Below are 21823 nucleotides of genomic sequence, written 5' to 3' on the forward strand. Positions count from 1 at the left end.
ACGTTTTCCATTAGAAAGGAAATGGGAATCCAAATAACTTACAGGACCCATGAGTTGTTGAGTCTCTTGACACTTTGGTGTAAAAAGGGGTGGTTGAGAATGAGTTGAGCTACGAATCCAAATTGAATCTTGCGTGAAGGGTCAGAATGAAGTGCCAAAACGCGGGCGTTCAGCATTTTTGCCTGAAAAAAACAAATCCTACCTGAAATACGTTTGTTTTAAAAACACACGTCAGTCTTTGAATGTTGGCAACGGTGTAGAAAAGGATGCGTTTCCATACCGGGAGTCGAACCCAGGCCACCTGGGTGAAAACCAGGAATCCTAAGCGCTAGACCATACGGGAGAAGATGTACTGCCAGCTCACTTACAATATGAAAAAAAAGAGGTGTACTGCTTTGCACAAGCAACTTCCGCAGATTATTACATGCATCTTGCCTCGTTAGCGCAGCAGGTAGCGCGTCAGTCTCGTAATCTGAAGGTCGTGAGTTCGATTCTCACATGGGGCACTGGTACCTTGTTTCCGTAACTGATTTTGCCACTATCTTGGCTAGAGAGTCACAGCTCTTTTCCATTCAGTAACAAAACATCACCAATTGATGGAAGGGGAGCTCCAATGACAGACAGGGATAAAGGCTTGTTGAGTCCCTTAACACCCAGGAATTAAAAGTGAGAGATATGAATGGTTTGAGATATGACATCAAATAAGCTTTTGTGCAAATAAATATCCAAAAAATCTGGTGGTCTGCATTTTTGGCAGCAAAGAGCAGTTCCAACCTAAACTGATTCTGTCTGCAAGGCACGTGTCGGCTTTGGAATGTGGACACTAGTCCCAAAAAAAAGTCTCTCCCATAGCAGGAATTGAACCAGTCAACCAGGAATACTAACTAAGTCTTTCTCCACATGGTGTAAGCAGTACAGTAAACAGCAAGACAGGTGTAAAAAAAAAAAAAAAAAAAAAGAGTGTTTTGCTTTGAATACAAAACATAAACATTACAAGAGCTAAAACACGCTACATGGTCAAGGTTTTTGGCACGTCAGTTGAATAATTTGAAGATCATGAGTTTTTTGCTCACAAGTGCCATCCTCCTTTTCTCAAGAGATTTTGTCACTAACTCTGAACTTTCCAATTCAGTTCTAAACTGTTTCCGATTAGAAAGAACATGGGAGCCCTAATGACTGACAGGACACATGGCTTGTTGAGTCCCTTGACACTTTTGTGCAAAACTGTGTAGTTGAAAAAGGCTTAAGCTATGAAACAAAAGGAAATCTTTTGCAAAAGTCATAATGCATCGCCAATGTTAAGTATTTTTGTTGCAAAGTGAAAATCTACCAGAAACATTTTTGATTGAAAAACACGCGTCAGTCTTTGAATGGTGGCAGTAGCTAAGATAAAGGTGCATTCCCATACCGGGAGTCGAACCCGGGCCACCTGGGTGAGAACCAGGAATCCTAACCGCTAAACCATATGGGAAAAGATGCGCTAACGTCTCAGTGACATTATGAAAAAAATAAGTTTTCTGCTATGCACAATAAACTTCTGCAGATCTGCAGGTGCAACTTGCTTCGTTAGCGCAGTAGGTAGTGCGTCAGTCTCGTAATCTGAAGGTTGTGAGTTTGAGCCTCACACGGGGCACTGTTCCCTCCTTTTCTCGAGAGATTTTGTCACCAACTTAGAACTTTTCCATTCAATTCTACAACGTTTTCCATTAGAAAGGAAATGGGAATCCAAATAACTTACAGGACCCATGAGTTGTTGAGTCTCTTGACACTTTGGTGTAAAAAGGGGTGGTTGAGAATGAGTTGAGCTACGAATCCAAATTGAATCTTGCGTGAAGGGTCAGAATGAAGTGCCAAAACGCGGGCGTTCAGCATTTTTGCCTGAAAAAAACAAATCCTACCTGAAATACGTTTGTTTTAAAAACACACGTCAGTCTTTGAATGTTGGCAACGGTGTAGAAAAGGATGCGTTTCCATACCGGGAGTCGAACCCAGGCCACCTGGGTGAAAACCAGGAATCCTAAGCGCTAGACCATACGGGAGAAGATGTACTGCCAGCTCACTTACAATATGAAAAAAAAGAGGTGTACTGCTTTGCACAAGCAACTTCCGCAGATTATTACATGCATCTTGCCTCGTTAGCGCAGCAGGTAGCGCGTCAGTCTCGTAATCTGAAGGTCGTGAGTTCGATTCTCACATGGGGCACTGGTACCTTGTTTCCGTAACTGATTTTGCCACTATCTTGGCTAGAGAGTCACAGCTCTTTTCCATTCAGTAACAAAACATCACCAATTGATGGAAGGGGAGCTCCAATGACAGACAGGGATAAAGGCTTGTTGAGTCCCTTAACACCCAGGAATTAAAAGTGAGAGATATGAATGGTTTGAGATATGACATCAAATAAGCTTTTGTGCAAATAAATATCCAAAAAATCTGGTGGTCTGCATTTTTGGCAGCAAAGAGCAGTTCCAACCTAAACTGATTCTGTCTGCAAGGCACGTGTCGGCTTTGGAATGTGGACACTAGTCCCAAAAAAAAGTCTCTCCCATAGCAGGAATTGAACCAGTCAACCAGGAATACTAACTAAGTCTTTCTCCACATGGTGTAAGCAGTACAGTAAACAGCAAGACAGGTGTAAAAAAAAAAAAAAAAAAAAAGAGTGTTTTGCTTTGAATACAAAACATAAACATTACAAGAGCTAAAACACGCTACATGGTCAAGGTTTTTGGCACGTCAGTTGAATAATTTGAAGATCATGAGTTTTTTGCTCACAAGTGCCATCCTCCTTTTCTCAAGAGATTTTGTCACTAACTCTGAACTTTCCAATTCAGTTCTAAACTGTTTCCGATTAGAAAGAACATGGGAGCCCTAATGACTGACAGGACACATGGCTTGTTGAGTCCCTTGACACTTTTGTGCAAAACTGTGTAGTTGAAAAAGGCTTAAGCTATGAAACAAAAGGAAATCTTTTGCAAAAGTCATAATGCATCGCCAATGTTAAGTATTTTTGTTGCAAAGTGAAAATCTACCAGAAACATTTTTGATTGAAAAACACGCGTCAGTCTTTGAATGGTGGCAGTAGCTAAGATAAAGGTGCATTCCCATACCGGGAGTCGAACCCGGGCCACCTGGGTGAGAACCAGGAATCCTAACCGCTAAACCATATGGGAAAAGATGCGCTAACGTCTCAGTGACATTATGAAAAAAATAAGTTTTCTGCTATGCACAATAAACTTCTGCAGATCTGCAGGTGCAACTTGCTTCGTTAGCGCAGTAGGTAGTGCGTCAGTCTCGTAATCTGAAGGTTGTGAGTTTGAGCCTCACACGGGGCACTGTTCCCTCCTTTTCTCGAGAGATTTTGTCACCAACTTAGAACTTTTCCATTCAATTCTACAACGTTTTCCATTAGAAAGGAAATGGGAATCCAAATAACTTACAGGACCCATGAGTTGTTGAGTCTCTTGACACTTTGGTGTAAAAAGGGGTGGTTGAGAATGAGTTGAGCTACGAATCCAAATTGAATCTTGCGTGAAGGGTCAGAATGAAGTGCCAAAACGCGGGCGTTCAGCATTTTTGCCTGAAAAAAACAAATCCTACCTGAAATACGTTTGTTTTAAAAACACACGTCAGTCTTTGAATGTTGGCAACGGTGTAGAAAAGGATGCGTTTCCATACCGGGAGTCGAACCCAGGCCACCTGGGTGAAAACCAGGAATCCTAAGCGCTAGACCATACGGGAGAAGATGTACTGCCAGCTCACTTACAATATGAAAAAAAAGAGGTGTACTGCTTTGCACAAGCAACTTCCGCAGATTATTACATGCATCTTGCCTCGTTAGCGCAGCAGGTAGCGCGTCAGTCTCGTAATCTGAAGGTCGTGAGTTCGATTCTCACATGGGGCACTGGTACCTTGTTTCCGTAACTGATTTTGCCACTATCTTGGCTAGAGAGTCACAGCTCTTTTCCATTCAGTAACAAAACATCACCAATTGATGGAAGGGGAGCTCCAATGACAGACAGGGATAAAGGCTTGTTGAGTCCCTTAACACCCAGGAATTAAAAGTGAGAGATATGAATGGTTTGAGATATGACATCAAATAAGCTTTTGTGCAAATAAATATCCAAAAAATCTGGTGGTCTGCATTTTTGGCAGCAAAGAGCAGTTCCAACCTAAACTGATTCTGTCTGCAAGGCACGTGTCGGCTTTGGAATGTGGACACTAGTCCCAAAAAAAAGTCTCTCCCATAGCAGGAATTGAACCAGTCAACCAGGAATACTAACTAAGTCTTTCTCCACATGGTGTAAGCAGTACAGTAAACAGCAAGACAGGTGTAAAAAAAAAAAAAAAAAAAAAGAGTGTTTTGCTTTGAATACAAAACATAAACATTACAAGAGCTAAAACACGCTACATGGTCAAGGTTTTTGGCACGTCAGTTGAATAATTTGAAGATCATGAGTTTTTTGCTCACAAGTGCCATCCTCCTTTTCTCAAGAGATTTTGTCACTAACTCTGAACTTTCCAATTCAGTTCTAAACTGTTTCCGATTAGAAAGAACATGGGAGCCCTAATGACTGACAGGACACATGGCTTGTTGAGTCCCTTGACACTTTTGTGCAAAACTGTGTAGTTGAAAAAGGCTTAAGCTATGAAACAAAAGGAAATCTTTTGCAAAAGTCATAATGCATCGCCAATGTTAAGTATTTTTGTTGCAAAGTGAAAATCTACCAGAAACATTTTTGATTGAAAAACACGCGTCAGTCTTTGAATGGTGGCAGTAGCTAAGATAAAGGTGCATTCCCATACCGGGAGTCGAATCCGGGCCACCTGGGTGAGAACCAGGAATCCTAACCGCTAAACCATATGGGAAAAGATGCGCTAACGTCTCAGTGACATTATGAAAAAAATAAGTTTTCTGCTATGCACAATAAACTTCTGCAGATCTGCAGGTGCAACTTGCTTCGTTAGCGCAGTAGGTAGTGCGTCAGTCTCGTAATCTGAAGGTTGTGAGTTTGAGCCTCACACGGGGCACTGTTCCCTCCTTTTCTCGAGAGATTTTGTCACCAACTTAGAACTTTTCCATTCAATTCTACAACGTTTTCCATTAGAAAGGAAATGGGAATCCAAATAACTTACAGGACCCATGAGTTGTTGAGTCTCTTGACACTTTGGTGTAAAAAGGGGTGGTTGAGAATGAGTTGAGCTACGAATCCAAATTGAATCTTGCGTGAAGGGTCAGAATGAAGTGCCAAAACGCGGGCGTTCAGCATTTTTGCCTGAAAAAAACAAATCCTACCTGAAATACGTTTGTTTTAAAAACACACGTCAGTCTTTGAATGTTGGCAACGGTGTAGAAAAGGATGCGTTTCCATACCGGGAGTCGAACCCAGGCCACCTGGGTGAAAACCAGGAATCCTAAGCGCTAGACCATACGGGAGAAGATGTACTGCCAGCTCACTTACAATATGAAAAAAAAGAGGTGTACTGCTTTGCACAAGCAACTTCCGCAGATTATTACATGCATCTTGCCTCGTTAGCGCAGCAGGTAGCGCGTCAGTCTCGTAATCTGAAGGTCGTGAGTTCGATTCTCACATGGGGCACTGGTACCTTGTTTCCGTAACTGATTTTGCCACTATCTTGGCTAGAGAGTCACAGCTCTTTTCCATTCAGTAACAAAACATCACCAATTGATGGAAGGGGAGCTCCAATGACAGACAGGGATAAAGGCTTGTTGAGTCCCTTAACACCCAGGAATTAAAAGTGAGAGATATGAATGGTTTGAGATATGACATCAAATAAGCTTTTGTGCAAATAAATATCCAAAAAATCTGGTGGTCTGCATTTTTGGCAGCAAAGAGCAGTTCCAACCTAAACTGATTCTGTCTGCAAGGCACGTGTCGGCTTTGGAATGTGGACACTAGTCCCAAAAAAAAGTCTCTCCCATAGCAGGAATTGAACCAGTCAACCAGGAATACTAACTAAGTCTTTCTCCACATGGTGTAAGCAGTACAGTAAACAGCAAGACAGGTGTAAAAAAAAAAAAAAAAAAAAAGAGTGTTTTGCTTTGAATACAAAACATAAACATTACAAGAGCTAAAACACGCTACATGGTCAAGGTTTTTGGCACGTCAGTTGAATAATTTGAAGATCATGAGTTTTTTGCTCACAAGTGCCATCCTCCTTTTCTCAAGAGATTTTGTCACTAACTCTGAACTTTCCAATTCAGTTCTAAACTGTTTCCGATTAGAAAGAACATGGGAGCCCTAATGACTGACAGGACACATGGCTTGTTGAGTCCCTTGACACTTTTGTGCAAAACTGTGTAGTTGAAAAAGGCTTAAGCTATGAAACAAAAGGAAATCTTTTGCAAAAGTCATAATGCATCGCCAATGTTAAGTATTTTTGTTGCAAAGTGAAAATCTACCAGAAACATTTTTGATTGAAAAACACGCGTCAGTCTTTGAATGGTGGCAGTAGCTAAGATAAAGGTGCATTCCCATACCGGGAGTCGAATCCGGGCCACCTGGGTGAGAACCAGGAATCCTAACCGCTAAACCATATGGGAAAAGATGCGCTAACGTCTCAGTGACATTATGAAAAAAATAAGTTTTCTGCTATGCACAATAAACTTCTGCAGATCTGCAGGTGCAACTTGCTTCGTTAGCGCAGTAGGTAGTGCGTCAGTCTCGTAATCTGAAGGTTGTGAGTTTGAGCCTCACACGGGGCACTGTTCCCTCCTTTTCTCGAGAGATTTTGTCACCAACTTAGAACTTTTCCATTCAATTCTACAACGTTTTCCATTAGAAAGGAAATGGGAATCCAAATAACTTACAGGACCCATGAGTTGTTGAGTCTCTTGACACTTTGGTGTAAAAAGGGGTGGTTGAGAATGAGTTGAGCTACGAATCCAAATTGAATCTTGCGTGAAGGGTCAGAATGAAGTGCCAAAACGCGGGCGTTCAGCATTTTTGCCTGAAAAAAACAAATCCTACCTGAAATACGTTTGTTTTAAAAACACACGTCAGTCTTTGAATGTTGGCAACGGTGTAGAAAAGGATGCGTTTCCATACCGGGAGTCGAACCCAGGCCACCTGGGTGAAAACCAGGAATCCTAAGCGCTAGACCATACGGGAGAAGATGTACTGCCAGCTCACTTACAATATGAAAAAAAAGAGGTGTACTGCTTTGCACAAGCAACTTCCGCAGATTATTACATGCATCTTGCCTCGTTAGCGCAGCAGGTAGCGCGTCAGTCTCGTAATCTGAAGGTCGTGAGTTCGATTCTCACATGGGGCACTGGTACCTTGTTTCCGTAACTGATTTTGCCACTATCTTGGCTAGAGAGTCACAGCTCTTTTCCATTCAGTAACAAAACATCACCAATTGATGGAAGGGGAGCTCCAATGACAGACAGGGATAAAGGCTTGTTGAGTCCCTTAACACCCAGGAATTAAAAGTGAGAGATATGAATGGTTTGAGATATGACATCAAATAAGCTTTTGTGCAAATAAATATCCAAAAAATCTGGTGGTCTGCATTTTTGGCAGCAAAGAGCAGTTCCAACCTAAACTGATTCTGTCTGCAAGGCACGTGTCGGCTTTGGAATGTGGACACTAGTCCCAAAAAAAAGTCTCTCCCATAGCAGGAATTGAACCAGTCAACCAGGAATACTAACTAAGTCTTTCTCCACATGGTGTAAGCAGTACAGTAAACAGCAAGACAGGTGTAAAAAAAAAAAAAAAAAAAAAAGAGTGTTTTGCTTTGAATACAAAACATAAACATTACAAGAGCTAAAACACGCTACATGGTCAAGGTTTTTGGCACGTCAGTTGAATAATTTGAAGATCATGAGTTTTTTGCTCACAAGTGCCATCCTCCTTTTCTCAAGAGATTTTGTCACTAACTCTGAACTTTCCAATTCAGTTCTAAACTGTTTCCGATTAGAAAGAACATGGGAGCCCTAATGACTGACAGGACACATGGCTTGTTGAGTCCCTTGACACTTTTGTGCAAAACTGTGTAGTTGAAAAAGGCTTAAGCTATGAAACAAAAGGAAATCTTTTGCAAAAGTCATAATGCATCGCCAATGTTAAGTATTTTTGTTGCAAAGTGAAAATCTACCAGAAACATTTTTGATTGAAAAACACGCGTCAGTCTTTGAATGGTGGCAGTAGCTAAGATAAAGGTGCATTCCCATACCGGGAGTCGAACCCGGGCCACCTGGGTGAGAACCAGGAATCCTAACCGCTAAACCATATGGGAAAAGATGCGCTAACGTCTCAGTGACATTATGAAAAAAATAAGTTTTCTGCTATGCACAATAAACTTCTGCAGATCTGCAGGTGCAACTTGCTTCGTTAGCGCAGTAGGTAGTGCGTCAGTCTCGTAATCTGAAGGTTGTGAGTTTGAGCCTCACACGGGGCACTGTTCCCTCCTTTTCTCGAGAGATTTTGTCACCAACTTAGAACTTTTCCATTCAATTCTACAACGTTTTCCATTAGAAAGGAAATGGGAATCCAAATAACTTACAGGACCCATGAGTTGTTGAGTCTCTTGACACTTTGGTGTAAAAAGGGGTGGTTGAGAATGAGTTGAGCTACGAATCCAAATTGAATCTTGCGTGAAGGGTCAGAATGAAGTGCCAAAACGCGGGCGTTCAGCATTTTTGCCTGAAAAAAACAAATCCTACCTGAAATACGTTTGTTTTAAAAACACACGTCAGTCTTTGAATGTTGGCAACGGTGTAGAAAAGGATGCGTTTCCATACCGGGAGTCGAACCCAGGCCACCTGGGTGAAAACCAGGAATCCTAAGCGCTAGACCATACGGGAGAAGATGTACTGCCAGCTCACTTACAATATGAAAAAAAAGAGGTGTACTGCTTTGCACAAGCAACTTCCGCAGATTATTACATGCATCTTGCCTCGTTAGCGCAGCAGGTAGCGCGTCAGTCTCGTAATCTGAAGGTCGTGAGTTCGATTCTCACATGGGGCACTGGTACCTTGTTTCCGTAACTGATTTTGCCACTATCTTGGCTAGAGAGTCACAGCTCTTTTCCATTCAGTAACAAAACATCACCAATTGATGGAAGGGGAGCTCCAATGACAGACAGGGATAAAGGCTTGTTGAGTCCCTTAACACCCAGGAATTAAAAGTGAGAGATATGAATGGTTTGAGATATGACATCAAATAAGCTTTTGCGCAAATAAATATCCAAAAAATCTGGTGGTCTGCATTTTTGGCAGCAAAGAGCAGTTCCAACCTAAACTGATTCTGTCTGCAAGGCACGTGTCGGCTTTGGAATGTGGACACTAGTCCCAAAAAAAAGTCTCTCCCATAGCAGGAATTGAACCAGTCAACCAGGAATACTAACTAAGTCTTTCTCCACATGGTGTAAGCAGTACAGTAAACAGCAAGACAGGTGTAAAAAAAAAAAAAAAAAAAAAGAGTGTTTTGCTTTGAATACAAAACATAAACATTACAAGAGCTAAAACACGCTACATGGTCAAGGTTTTTGGCACGTCAGTTGAATAATTTGAAGATCATGAGTTTTTTGCTCACAAGTGCCATCCTCCTTTTCTCAAGAGATTTTGTCACTAACTCTGAACTTTCCAATTCAGTTCTAAACTGTTTCCGATTAGAAAGAACATGGGAGCCCTAATGACTGACAGGACACATGGCTTGTTGAGTCCCTTGACACTTTTGTGCAAAACTGTGTAGTTGAAAAAGGCTTAAGCTATGAAACAAAAGGAAATCTTTTGCAAAAGTCATAATGCATCGCCAATGTTAAGTATTTTTGTTGCAAAGTGAAAATCTACCAGAAACATTTTTGATTGAAAAACACGCGTCAGTCTTTGAATGGTGGCAGTAGCTAAGATAAAGGTGCATTCCCATACCGGGAGTCGAACCCGGGCCACCTGGGTGAGAACCAGGAATCCTAACCGCTAAACCATATGGGAAAAGATGCGCTAACGTCTCAGTGACATTATGAAAAAAATAAGTTTTCTGCTATGCACAATAAACTTCTGCAGATCTGCAGGTGCAACTTGCTTCGTTAGCGCAGTAGGTAGTGCGTCAGTCTCGTAATCTGAAGGTTGTGAGTTTGAGCCTCACACGGGGCACTGTTCCCTCCTTTTCTCGAGAGATTTTGTCACCAACTTAGAACTTTTCCATTCAATTCTACAACGTTTTCCATTAGAAAGGAAATGGGAATCCAAATAACTTACAGGACCCATGAGTTGTTGAGTCTCTTGACACTTTGGTGTAAAAAGGGGTGGTTGAGAATGAGTTGAGCTACGAATCCAAATTGAATCTTGCGTGAAGGGTCAGAATGAAGTGCCAAAACGCGGGCGTTCAGCATTTTTGCCTGAAAAAAACAAATCCTACCTGAAATACGTTTGTTTTAAAAACACACGTCAGTCTTTGAATGTTGGCAACGGTGTAGAAAAGGATGCGTTTCCATACCGGGAGTCGAACCCAGGCCACCTGGGTGAAAACCAGGAATCCTAAGCGCTAGACCATACGGGAGAAGATGTACTGCCAGCTCACTTACAATATGAAAAAAAAGAGGTGTACTGCTTTGCACAAGCAACTTCCGCAGATTATTACATGCATCTTGCCTCGTTAGCGCAGCAGGTAGCGCGTCAGTCTCGTAATCTGAAGGTCGTGAGTTCGATTCTCACATGGGGCACTGGTACCTTGTTTCCGTAACTGATTTTGCCACTATCTTGGCTAGAGAGTCACAGCTCTTTTCCATTCAGTAACAAAACATCACCAATTGATGGAAGGGGAGCTCCAATGACAGACAGGGATAAAGGCTTGTTGAGTCCCTTAACACCCAGGAATTAAAAGTGAGAGATATGAATGGTTTGAGATATGACATCAAATAAGCTTTTGTGCAAATAAATATCCAAAAAATCTGGTGGTCTGCATTTTTGGCAGCAAAGAGCAGTTCCAACCTAAACTGATTCTGTCTGCAAGGCACGTGTCGGCTTTGGAATGTGGACACTAGTCCCAAAAAAAAGTCTCTCCCATAGCAGGAATTGAACCAGTCAACCAGGAATACTAACTAAGTCTTTCTCCACATGGTGTAAGCAGTACAGTAAACAGCAAGACAGGTGTAAAAAAAAAAAAAAAAAAAAAGAGTGTTTTGCTTTGAATACAAAACATAAACATTACAAGAGCTAAAACACGCTACATGGTCAAGGTTTTTGGCACGTCAGTTGAATAATTTGAAGATCATGAGTTTTTTGCTCACAAGTGCCATCCTCCTTTTCTCAAGAGATTTTGTCACTAACTCTGAACTTTCCAATTCAGTTCTAAACTGTTTCCGATTAGAAAGAACATGGGAGCCCTAATGACTGACAGGACACATGGCTTGTTGAGTCCCTTGACACTTTTGTGCAAAACTGTGTAGTTGAAAAAGGCTTAAGCTATGAAACAAAAGGAAATCTTTTGCAAAAGTCATAATGCATCGCCAATGTTAAGTATTTTTGTTGCAAAGTGAAAATCTACCAGAAACATTTTTGATTGAAAAACACGCGTCAGTCTTTGAATGGTGGCAGTAGCTAAGATAAAGGTGCATTCCCATACCGGGAGTCGAATCCGGGCCACCTGGGTGAGAACCAGGAATCCTAACCGCTAAACCATATGGGAAAAGATGCGCTAACGTCTCAGTGACATTATGAAAAAAATAAGTTTTCTGCTATGCACAATAAACTTCTGCAGATCTGCAGGTGCAACTTGCTTCGTTAGCGCAGTAGGTAGTGCGTCAGTCTCGTAATCTGAAGGTTGTGAGTTTGAGCCTCACACGGGGCACTGTTCCCTCCTTTTCTCGAGAGATTTTGTCACCAACTTAGAACTTTTCCATTCAATTCTACAACGTTTTCCATTAGAAAGGAAATGGGAATCCAAATAACTTACAGGACCCATGAGTTGTTGAGTCTCTTGACACTTTGGTGTAAAAAGGGGTGGTTGAGAATGAGTTGAGCTACGAATCCAAATTGAATCTTGCGTGAAGGGTCAGAATGAAGTGCCAAAACGCGGGCGTTCAGCATTTTTGCCTGAAAAAAACAAATCCTACCTGAAATACGTTTGTTTTAAAAACACACGTCAGTCTTTGAATGTTGGCAACGGTGTAGAAAAGGATGCGTTTCCATACCGGGAGTCGAACCCAGGCCACCTGGGTGAAAACCAGGAATCCTAAGCGCTAGACCATACGGGAGAAGATGTACTGCCAGCTCACTTACAATATGAAAAAAAAGAGGTGTACTGCTTTGCACAAGCAACTTCCGCAGATTATTACATGCATCTTGCCTCGTTAGCGCAGCAGGTAGCGCGTCAGTCTCGTAATCTGAAGGTCGTGAGTTCGATTCTCACATGGGGCACTGGTACCTTGTTTCCGTAACTGATTTTGCCACTATCTTGGCTAGAGAGTCACAGCTCTTTTCCATTCAGTAACAAAACATCACCAATTGATGGAAGGGGAGCTCCAATGACAGACAGGGATAAAGGCTTGTTGAGTCCCTTAACACCCAGGAATTAAAAGTGAGAGATATGAATGGTTTGAGATATGACATCAAATAAGCTTTTGTGCAAATAAATATCCAAAAAATCTGGTGGTCTGCATTTTTGGCAGCAAAGAGCAGTTCCAACCTAAACTGATTCTGTCTGCAAGGCACGTGTCGGCTTTGGAATGTGGACACTAGTCCCAAAAAAAAGTCTCTCCCATAGCAGGAATTGAACCAGTCAACCAGGAATACTAACTAAGTCTTTCTCCACATGGTGTAAGCAGTACAGTAAACAGCAAGACAGGTGTAAAAAAAAAAAAAAAAAAAAAGAGTGTTTTGCTTTGAATACAAAACATAAACATTACAAGAGCTAAAACACGCTACATGGTCAAGGTTTTTGGCACGTCAGTTGAATAATTTGAAGATCATGAGTTTTTTGCTCACAAGTGCCATCCTCCTTTTCTCAAGAGATTTTGTCACTAACTCTGAACTTTCCAATTCAGTTCTAAACTGTTTCCGATTAGAAAGAACATGGGAGCCCTAATGACTGACAGGACACATGGCTTGTTGAGTCCCTTGACACTTTTGTGCAAAACTGTGTAGTTGAAAAAGGCTTAAGCTATGAAACAAAAGGAAATCTTTTGCAAAAGTCATAATGCATCGCCAATGTTAAGTATTTTTGTTGCAAAGTGAAAATCTACCAGAAACATTTTTGATTGAAAAACACGCGTCAGTCTTTGAATGGTGGCAGTAGCTAAGATAAAGGTGCATTCCCATACCGGGAGTCGAATCCGGGCCACCTGGGTGAGAACCAGGAATCCTAACCGCTAAACCATATGGGAAAAGATGCGCTAACGTCTCAGTGACATTATGAAAAAAATAAGTTTTCTGCTATGCACAATAAACTTCTGCAGATCTGCAGGTGCAACTTGCTTCGTTAGCGCAGTAGGTAGTGCGTCAGTCTCGTAATCTGAAGGTTGTGAGTTTGAGCCTCACACGGGGCACTGTTCCCTCCTTTTCTCGAGAGATTTTGTCACCAACTTAGAACTTTTCCATTCAATTCTACAACGTTTTCCATTAGAAAGGAAATGGGAATCCAAATAACTTACAGGACCCATGAGTTGTTGAGTCTCTTGACACTTTGGTGTAAAAAGGGGTGGTTGAGAATGAGTTGAGCTACGAATCCAAATTGAATCTTGCGTGAAGGGTCAGAATGAAGTGCCAAAACGCGGGCGTTCAGCATTTTTGCCTGAAAAAAACAAATCCTACCTGAAATACGTTTGTTTTAAAAACACACGTCAGTCTTTGAATGTTGGCAACGGTGTAGAAAAGGATGCGTTTCCATACCGGGAGTCGAACCCAGGCCACCTGGGTGAAAACCAGGAATCCTAAGCGCTAGACCATACGGGAGAAGATGTACTGCCAGCTCACTTACAATATGAAAAAAAAGAGGTGTACTGCTTTGCACAAGCAACTTCCGCAGATTATTACATGCATCTTGCCTCGTTAGCGCAGCAGGTAGCGCGTCAGTCTCGTAATCTGAAGGTCGTGAGTTCGATTCTCACATGGGGCACTGGTACCTTGTTTCCGTAACTGATTTTGCCACTATCTTGGCTAGAGAGTCACAGCTCTTTTCCATTCAGTAACAAAACATCACCAATTGATGGAAGGGGAGCTCCAATGACAGACAGGGATAAAGGCTTGTTGAGTCCCTTAACACCCAGGAATTAAAAGTGAGAGATATGAATGGTTTGAGATATGACATCAAATAAGCTTTTGTGCAAATAAATATCCAAAAAATCTGGTGGTCTGCATTTTTGGCAGCAAAGAGCAGTTCCAACCTAAACTGATTCTGTCTGCAAGGCACGTGTCGGCTTTGGAATGTGGACACTAGTCCCAAAAAAAAGTCTCTCCCATAGCAGGAATTGAACCAGTCAACCAGGAATACTAACTAAGTCTTTCTCCACATGGTGTAAGCAGTACAGTAAACAGCAAGACAGGTGTAAAAAAAAAAAAAAAAAAAAAGAGTGTTTTGCTTTGAATACAAAACATAAACATTACAAGAGCTAAAACACGCTACATGGTCAAGGTTTTTGGCACGTCAGTTGAATAATTTGAAGATCATGAGTTTTTTGCTCACAAGTGCCATCCTCCTTTTCTCAAGAGATTTTGTCACTAACTCTGAACTTTCCAATTCAGTTCTAAACTGTTTCCGATTAGAAAGAACATGGGAGCCCTAATGACTGACAGGACACATGGCTTGTTGAGTCCCTTGACACTTTTGTGCAAAACTGTGTAGTTGAAAAAGGCTTAAGCTATGAAACAAAAGGAAATCTTTTGCAAAAGTCATAATGCATCGCCAATGTTAAGTATTTTTGTTGCAAAGTGAAAATCTACCAGAAACATTTTTGATTGAAAAACACGCGTCAGTCTTTGAATGGTGGCAGTAGCTAAGATAAAGGTGCATTCCCATACCGGGAGTCGAATCCGGGCCACCTGGGTGAGAACCAGGAATCCTAACCGCTAAACCATATGGGAAAAGATGTGCTAACGTCTCAGTGACATTATGAAAAAAATAAGTTTTCTGCTATGCACAATAAACTTCTGCAGATCTGCAGGTGCAACTTGCTTCGTTAGCGCAGTAGGTAGTGCGTCAGTCTCGTAATCTGAAGGTTGTGAGTTTGAGCCTCACACGGGGCACTGTTCCCTCCTTTTCTCGAGAGATTTTGTCACCAACTTAGAACTTTTCCATTCAATTCTACAACGTTTTCCATTAGAAAGGAAATGGGAATCCAAATAACTTACAGGACCCATGAGTTGTTGAGTCTCTTGACACTTTGGTGTAAAAAGGGGTGGTTGAGAATGAGTTGAGCTACGAATCCAAATTGAATCTTGCGTGAAGGGTCAGAATGAAGTGCCAAAACGCGGGCGTTCAGCATTTTTGCCTGAAAAAAACAAATCCTACCTGAAATACGTTTGTTTTAAAAACACACGTCAGTCTTTGAATGTTGGCAACGGTGTAGAAAAGGATGCGTTTCCATACCGGGAGTCGAACCCAGGCCACCTGGGTGAAAACCAGGAATCCTAAGCGCTAGACCATACGGGAGAAGATGTACTGCCAGCTCACTTACAATATGAAAAAAAAGAGGTGTACTGCTTTGCACAAGCAACTTCCGCAGATTATTACATGCATCTTGCCTCGTTAGCGCAGCAGGTAGCGCGTCAGTCTCGTAATCTGAAGGTCGTGAGTTCGATTCTCACATGGGGCACTGGTACCTTGTTTCCGTAACTGATTTTGCCACTATCTTGGCTAGAGAGTCACAGCTCTTTTCCATTCAGTAACAAAACATCACCAATTGATGGAAGGGGAGCTCCAATGACAGACAGGGATAAAGGCTTGTTGAGTCCCTTAACACCCAGGAATTAAAAGTGAGAGATATGAATGGTTTGAGATATGACATCAAATAAGCTTTTGTGCAAATAAATATCCAAAAAATCTGGTGGTCTGCATTTTTGGCAGCAAAGAGCAGTTCCAACCTAAACTGATTCTGTCTGCAAGGCACGTGTCGGCTTTGGAATGTGGACACTAGTCCCAAAAAAAAGTCTCTCCCATAGCAGGAATTGAACCAGTCAACCAGGAATACTAACTAAGTCTTTCTCCACATGGTGTAAGCAGTACAGTAAACAGCAAGACAGGTGTAAAAAAAAAAAAAAAAAAAAAGAGTGTTTTGCTTTGAATACAAAACATAAACATTACAAGAGCTAAAACACGCTACATGGTCAAGGTTTTTGGCACGTCAGTTGAATAATTTGAAGATCATGAGTTTTTTGCTCACAAGTGCCATCCTCCTTTTCTCAAGAGATTTTGTCACTAACTCTGAACTTTCCAATTCAGTTCTAAACTGTTTCCGATTAGAAAGAACATGGGAGCCCTAATGACTGACAGGACACATGGCTTGTTGAGTCCCTTGACACTTTTGTGCAAAACTGTGTAGTTGAAAAAGGCTTAAGCTATGAAACAAAAGGAAATCTTTTGCAAAAGTCATAATGCATCGCCAATGTTAAGTATTTTTGTTGCAAAGTGAAAATCTACCAGAAACATTTTTGATTGAAAAACACGCGTCAGTCTTTGAATGGTGGCAGTAGCTAAGATAAAGGTGCATTCCCATACCGGGAGTCGAACCCGGGCCACCTGGGTGAGAACCAGGAATCCTAACCGCTAAACCATATGGGAAAAGATGCGCTAACGTCTCAGTGACATTATGAAAAAAATAAGTTTTCTGCTATGCACAATAAACTTCTGCAGATCTGCAGGTGCAACTTGCTTCGTTAGCGCAGTAGGTAGTGCGTCAGTCTCGTAATCTGAAGGTTGTGAGTTTGAGCCTCACACGGGGCACTGTTCCCTCCTTTTCTCGAGAGATTTTGTCACCAACTTAGAACTTTTCCATTCAATTCTACAACGTTTTCCATTAGAAAGGAAATGGGAATCCAAATAACTTACAGGACCCATGAGTTGTTGAGTCTCTTGACACTTTGGTGTAAAAAGGGGTGGTTGAGAATGAGTTGAGCTACGAATCCAAATTGAATCTTGCGTGAAGGGTCAGAATGAAGTGCCAAAACGCGGGCGTTCAGCATTTTTGCCTGAAAAAAACAAATCCTACCTGAAATACGTTTGTTTTAAAAACACACGTCAGTCTTTGAATGTTGGCAACGGTGTAGAAAAGGATGCGTTTCCATACCGGGAGTCGAACCCAGGCCACCTGGGTGAAAACCAGGAATCCTAAGCGCTAGACCATACGGGAGAAGATGTACTGCCAGCTCACTTACAATATGAAAAAAAAGAGGTGTACTGCTTTGCACAAGCAACTTCCGCAGATTATTACATGCATCTTGCCTCGTTAGCGCAGCAGGTAGCGCGTCAGTCTCGTAATCTGAAGGTCGTGAGTTCGATTCTCACATGGGGCACTGGTACCTTGTTTCCGTAACTGATTTTGCCACTATCTTGGCTAGAGAGTCACAGCTCTTTTCCATTCAGTAACAAAACATCACCAATTGATGGAAGGGGAGCTCCAATGACAGACAGGGATAAAGGCTTGTTGAGTCCCTTAACACCCAGGAATTAAAAGTGAGAGATATGAATGGTTTGAGATATGACATCAAATAAGCTTTTGTGCAAATAAATATCCAAAAAATCTGGTGGTCTGCATTTTTGGCAGCAAAGAGCAGTTCCAACCTAAACTGATTCTGTCTGCAAGGCACGTGTCGGCTTTGGAATGTGGACACTAGTCCCAAAAAAAAGTCTCTCCCATAGCAGGAATTGAACCAGTCAACCAGGAATACTAACTAAGTCTTTCTCCACATGGTGTAAGCAGTACAGTAAACAGCAAGACAGGTGTAAAAAAAAAAAAAAAAAAAAAGAGTGTTTTGCTTTGAATACAAAACATAAACATTACAAGAGCTAAAACACGCTACATGGTCAAGGTTTTTGGCACGTCAGTTGAATAATTTGAAGATCATGAGTTTTTTGCTCACAAGTGCCATCCTCCTTTTCTCAAGAGATTTTGTCACTAACTCTGAACTTTCCAATTCAGTTCTAAACTGTTTCCGATTAGAAAGAACATGGGAGCCCTAATGACTGACAGGACACATGGCTTGTTGAGTCCCTTGACACTTTTGTGCAAAACTGTGTAGTTGAAAAAGGCTTAAGCTATGAAACAAAAGGAAATCTTTTGCAAAAGTCATAATGCATCGCCAATGTTAAGTATTTTTGTTGCAAAGTGAAAATCTACCAGAAACATTTTTGATTGAAAAACACGCGTCAGTCTTTGAATGGTGGCAGTAGCTAAGATAAAGGTGCATTCCCATACCGGGAGTCGAACCCGGGCCACCTGGGTGAGAACCAGGAATCCTAACCGCTAAACCATATGGGAAAAGATGCGCTAACGTCTCAGTGACATTATGAAAAAAATAAGTTTTCTGCTATGCACAATAAACTTCTGCAGATCTGCAGGTGCAACTTGCTTCGTTAGCGCAGTAGGTAGTGCGTCAGTCTCGTAATCTGAAGGTTGTGAGTTTGAGCCTCACACGGGGCACTGTTCCCTCCTTTTCTCGAGAGATTTTGTCACCAACTTAGAACTTTTCCATTCAATTCTACAACGTTTTCCATTAGAAAGGAAATGGGAATCCAAATAACTTACAGGACCCATGAGTTGTTGAGTCTCTTGACACTTTGGTGTAAAAAGGGGTGGTTGAGAATGAGTTGAGCTACGAATCCAAATTGAATCTTGCGTGAAGGGTCAGAATGAAGTGCCAAAACGCGGGCGTTCAGCATTTTTGCCTGAAAAAAACAAATCCTACCTGAAATACGTTTGTTTTAAAAACACACGTCAGTCTTTGAATGTTGGCAACGGTGTAGAAAAGGATGCGTTTCCATACCGGGAGTCGAACCCAGGCCACCTGGGTGAAAACCAGGAATCCTAAGCGCTAGACCATACGGGAGAAGATGTACTGCCAGCTCACTTACAATATGAAAAAAAAGAGGTGTACTGCTTTGCACAAGCAACTTCCGCAGATTATTACATGCATCTTGCCTCGTTAGCGCAGCAGGTAGCGCGTCAGTCTCGTAATCTGAAGGTCGTGAGTTCGATTCTCACATGGGGCACTGGTACCTTGTTTCCGTAACTGATTTTGCCACTATCTTGGCTAGAGAGTCACAGCTCTTTTCCATTCAGTAACAAAACATCACCAATTGATGGAAGGGGAGCTCCAATGACAGACAGGGATAAAGGCTTGTTGAGTCCCTTAACACCCAGGAATTAAAAGTGAGAGATATGAATGGTTTGAGATATGACATCAAATAAGCTTTTGTGCAAATAAATATCCAAAAAATCTGGTGGTCTGCATTTTTGGCAGCAAAGAGCAGTTCCAACCTAAACTGATTCTGTCTGCAAGGCACGTGTCGGCTTTGGAATGTGGACACTAGTCCCAAAAAAAAGTCTCTCCCATAGCAGGAATTGAACCAGTCAACCAGGAATACTAACTAAGTCTTTCTCCACATGGTGTAAGCAGTACAGTAAACAGCAAGACAGGTGTAAAAAAAAAAAAAAAAAAAAAGAGTGTTTTGCTTTGAATACAAAACATAAACATTACAAGAGCTAAAACACGCTACATGGTCAAGGTTTTTGGCACGTCAGTTGAATAATTTGAAGATCATGAGTTTTTTGCTCACAAGTGCCATCCTCCTTTTCTCAAGAGATTTTGTCACTAACTCTGAACTTTCCAATTCAGTTCTAAACTGTTTCCGATTAGAAAGAACATGGGAGCCCTAATGACTGACAGGACACATGGCTTGTTGAGTCCCTTGACACTTTTGTGCAAAACTGTGTAGTTGAAAAAGGCTTAAGCTATGAAACAAAAGGAAATCTTTTGCAAAAGTCATAATGCATCGCCAATGTTAAGTATTTTTGTTGCAAAGTGAAAATCTACCAGAAACATTTTTGATTGAAAAACACGCGTCAGTCTTTGAATGGTGGCAGTAGCTAAGATAAAGGTGCATTCCCATACCGGGAGTCGAACCCGGGCCACCTGGGTGAGAACCAGGAATCCTAACCGCTAAACCATATGGGAAAAGATGCGCTAACGTCTCAGTGACATTATGAAAAAAATAAGTTTTCTGCTATGCACAATAAACTTCTGCAGATCTGCAGGTGCAACTTGCTTCGTTAGCGCAGTAGGTAGTGCGTCAGTCTCGTAATCTGAAGGTTGTGAGTTTGAGCCTCACACGGGGCACTGTTCCCTCCTTTTCTCGAGAGATTTTGTCACCAACTTAGAACTTTTCCATTCAATTCTACAACGTTTTCCATTAGAAAGGAAATGGGAATCCAAATAACTTACAGGACCCATGAGTTGTTGAGTCTCTTGACACTTTGGTGTAAAAAGGGGTGGTTGAGAATGAGTTGAGCTACGAATCCAAATTGAATCTTGCGTGAAGGGTCAGAATGAAGTGCCAAAACGCGGGCGTTCAGCATTTTTGCCTGAAAAAAACAAATCCTACCTGAAATACGTTTGTTTTAAAAACACACGTCAGTCTTTGAATGTTGGCAACGGTGTAGAAAAGGATGCGTTTCCATACCGGGAGTCGAACCCAGGCCACCTGGGTGAAAACCAGGAATCCTAAGCGCTAGACCATACGGGAGAAGATGTACTGCCAGCTCACTTACAATATGAAAAAAAAGAGGTGTACTGCTTTGCACAAGCAACTTCCGCAGATTATTGCATGCATCTTGCCTCGTTAGCGCAGCAGGTAGCGCGTCAGTCTCGTAATCTGAAGGTCGTGAGTTCGATTCTCACATGGGGCACTGGTACCTTGTTTCCGTAACTGATTTTGCCACTATCTTGGCTAGAGAGTCACAGCTCTTTTCCATTCAGTAACAAAACATCACCAATTGATGGAAGGGGAGCTCCAATGACAGACAGGGATAAAGGCTTGTTGAGTCCCTTAACACCCAGGAATTAAAAGTGAGAGATATGAATGGTTTGAGATATGACATCAAATAAGCTTTTGTGCAAATAAATATCCAAAAAATCTGGTGGTCTGCATTTTTGGCAGCAAAGAGCAGTTCCAACCTAAACTGATTCTGTCTGCAAGGCACGTGTCGGCTTTGGAATGTGGACACTAGTCCCAAAAAAAGTCTCTCCCATAGCAGGAATTGAACCAGTCAACCAGGAATACTAACTAAGTCTTTCTCCACATGGTGTAAGCAGTACAGTAAACAGCAAGACAGGTGTAAAAAAAAAAAAAAAAAAAAAGAGTGTTTTGCTTTGAATACAAAACATAAACATTACAAGAGCTAAAACAGGCTACATGGTCAAGGTTTTTGGCACGTCAGTTGAATAATTTGAAGATCATGAGTTTTTTGCTCACAAGTGCCATCCTCCTTTTCTCAAGAGATTTTGTCACTAACTCTGAACTTTCCAATTCAGTTCTAAACTGTTTCCGATTAGAAAGAACATGGGAGCCCTAATGACTGACAGGACACATGGCTTGTTGAGTCCCTTGACACTTTTGTGTAAAACTGTGTAGTTGAAAAAGGCTTAAGCTATGAAACAAAAGGAAATCTTTTGCAAAAGTCATAATGCATCGCCAATGTTAAGTATTTTTGTTGCAAAGTGAAAATCTACCAGAAACATTTTTGATTGAAAAACACGCGTCAGTCTTTGAATGGTGGCAGTAGCTAAGATAAAGGTGCATTCCCATACCGGGAGTCGAACCCGGGCCACCTGGGTGAGAACCAGGAATCCTAACCGCTAGACCATATGGGA

The 21823-nt window shown here is 41.7% G+C and overlaps 1 non-coding gene across 1 annotated transcript; it reads right to left on the reverse strand.

Moving 5' to 3' along the window:
* Positions 1-21751: 21751 nt before the first annotated feature.
* Positions 21752-21823, reverse strand: TRNAE-CUC (transfer RNA glutamic acid (anticodon CUC)). Its single transcript has one exon. It is a non-coding gene; the product is annotated as a tRNA-Glu (tRNA).

This window comes from Phyllobates terribilis, unplaced genomic scaffold (assembly GCF_046119375.1).
Source record: "Phyllobates terribilis strain yellow unplaced genomic scaffold, ASM4611937v1 Scaffold_1042__1_contigs__length_457206, whole genome shotgun sequence".
NCBI classification, from domain to species: Eukaryota; Metazoa; Chordata; class Amphibia; order Anura; family Dendrobatidae; genus Phyllobates; species Phyllobates terribilis.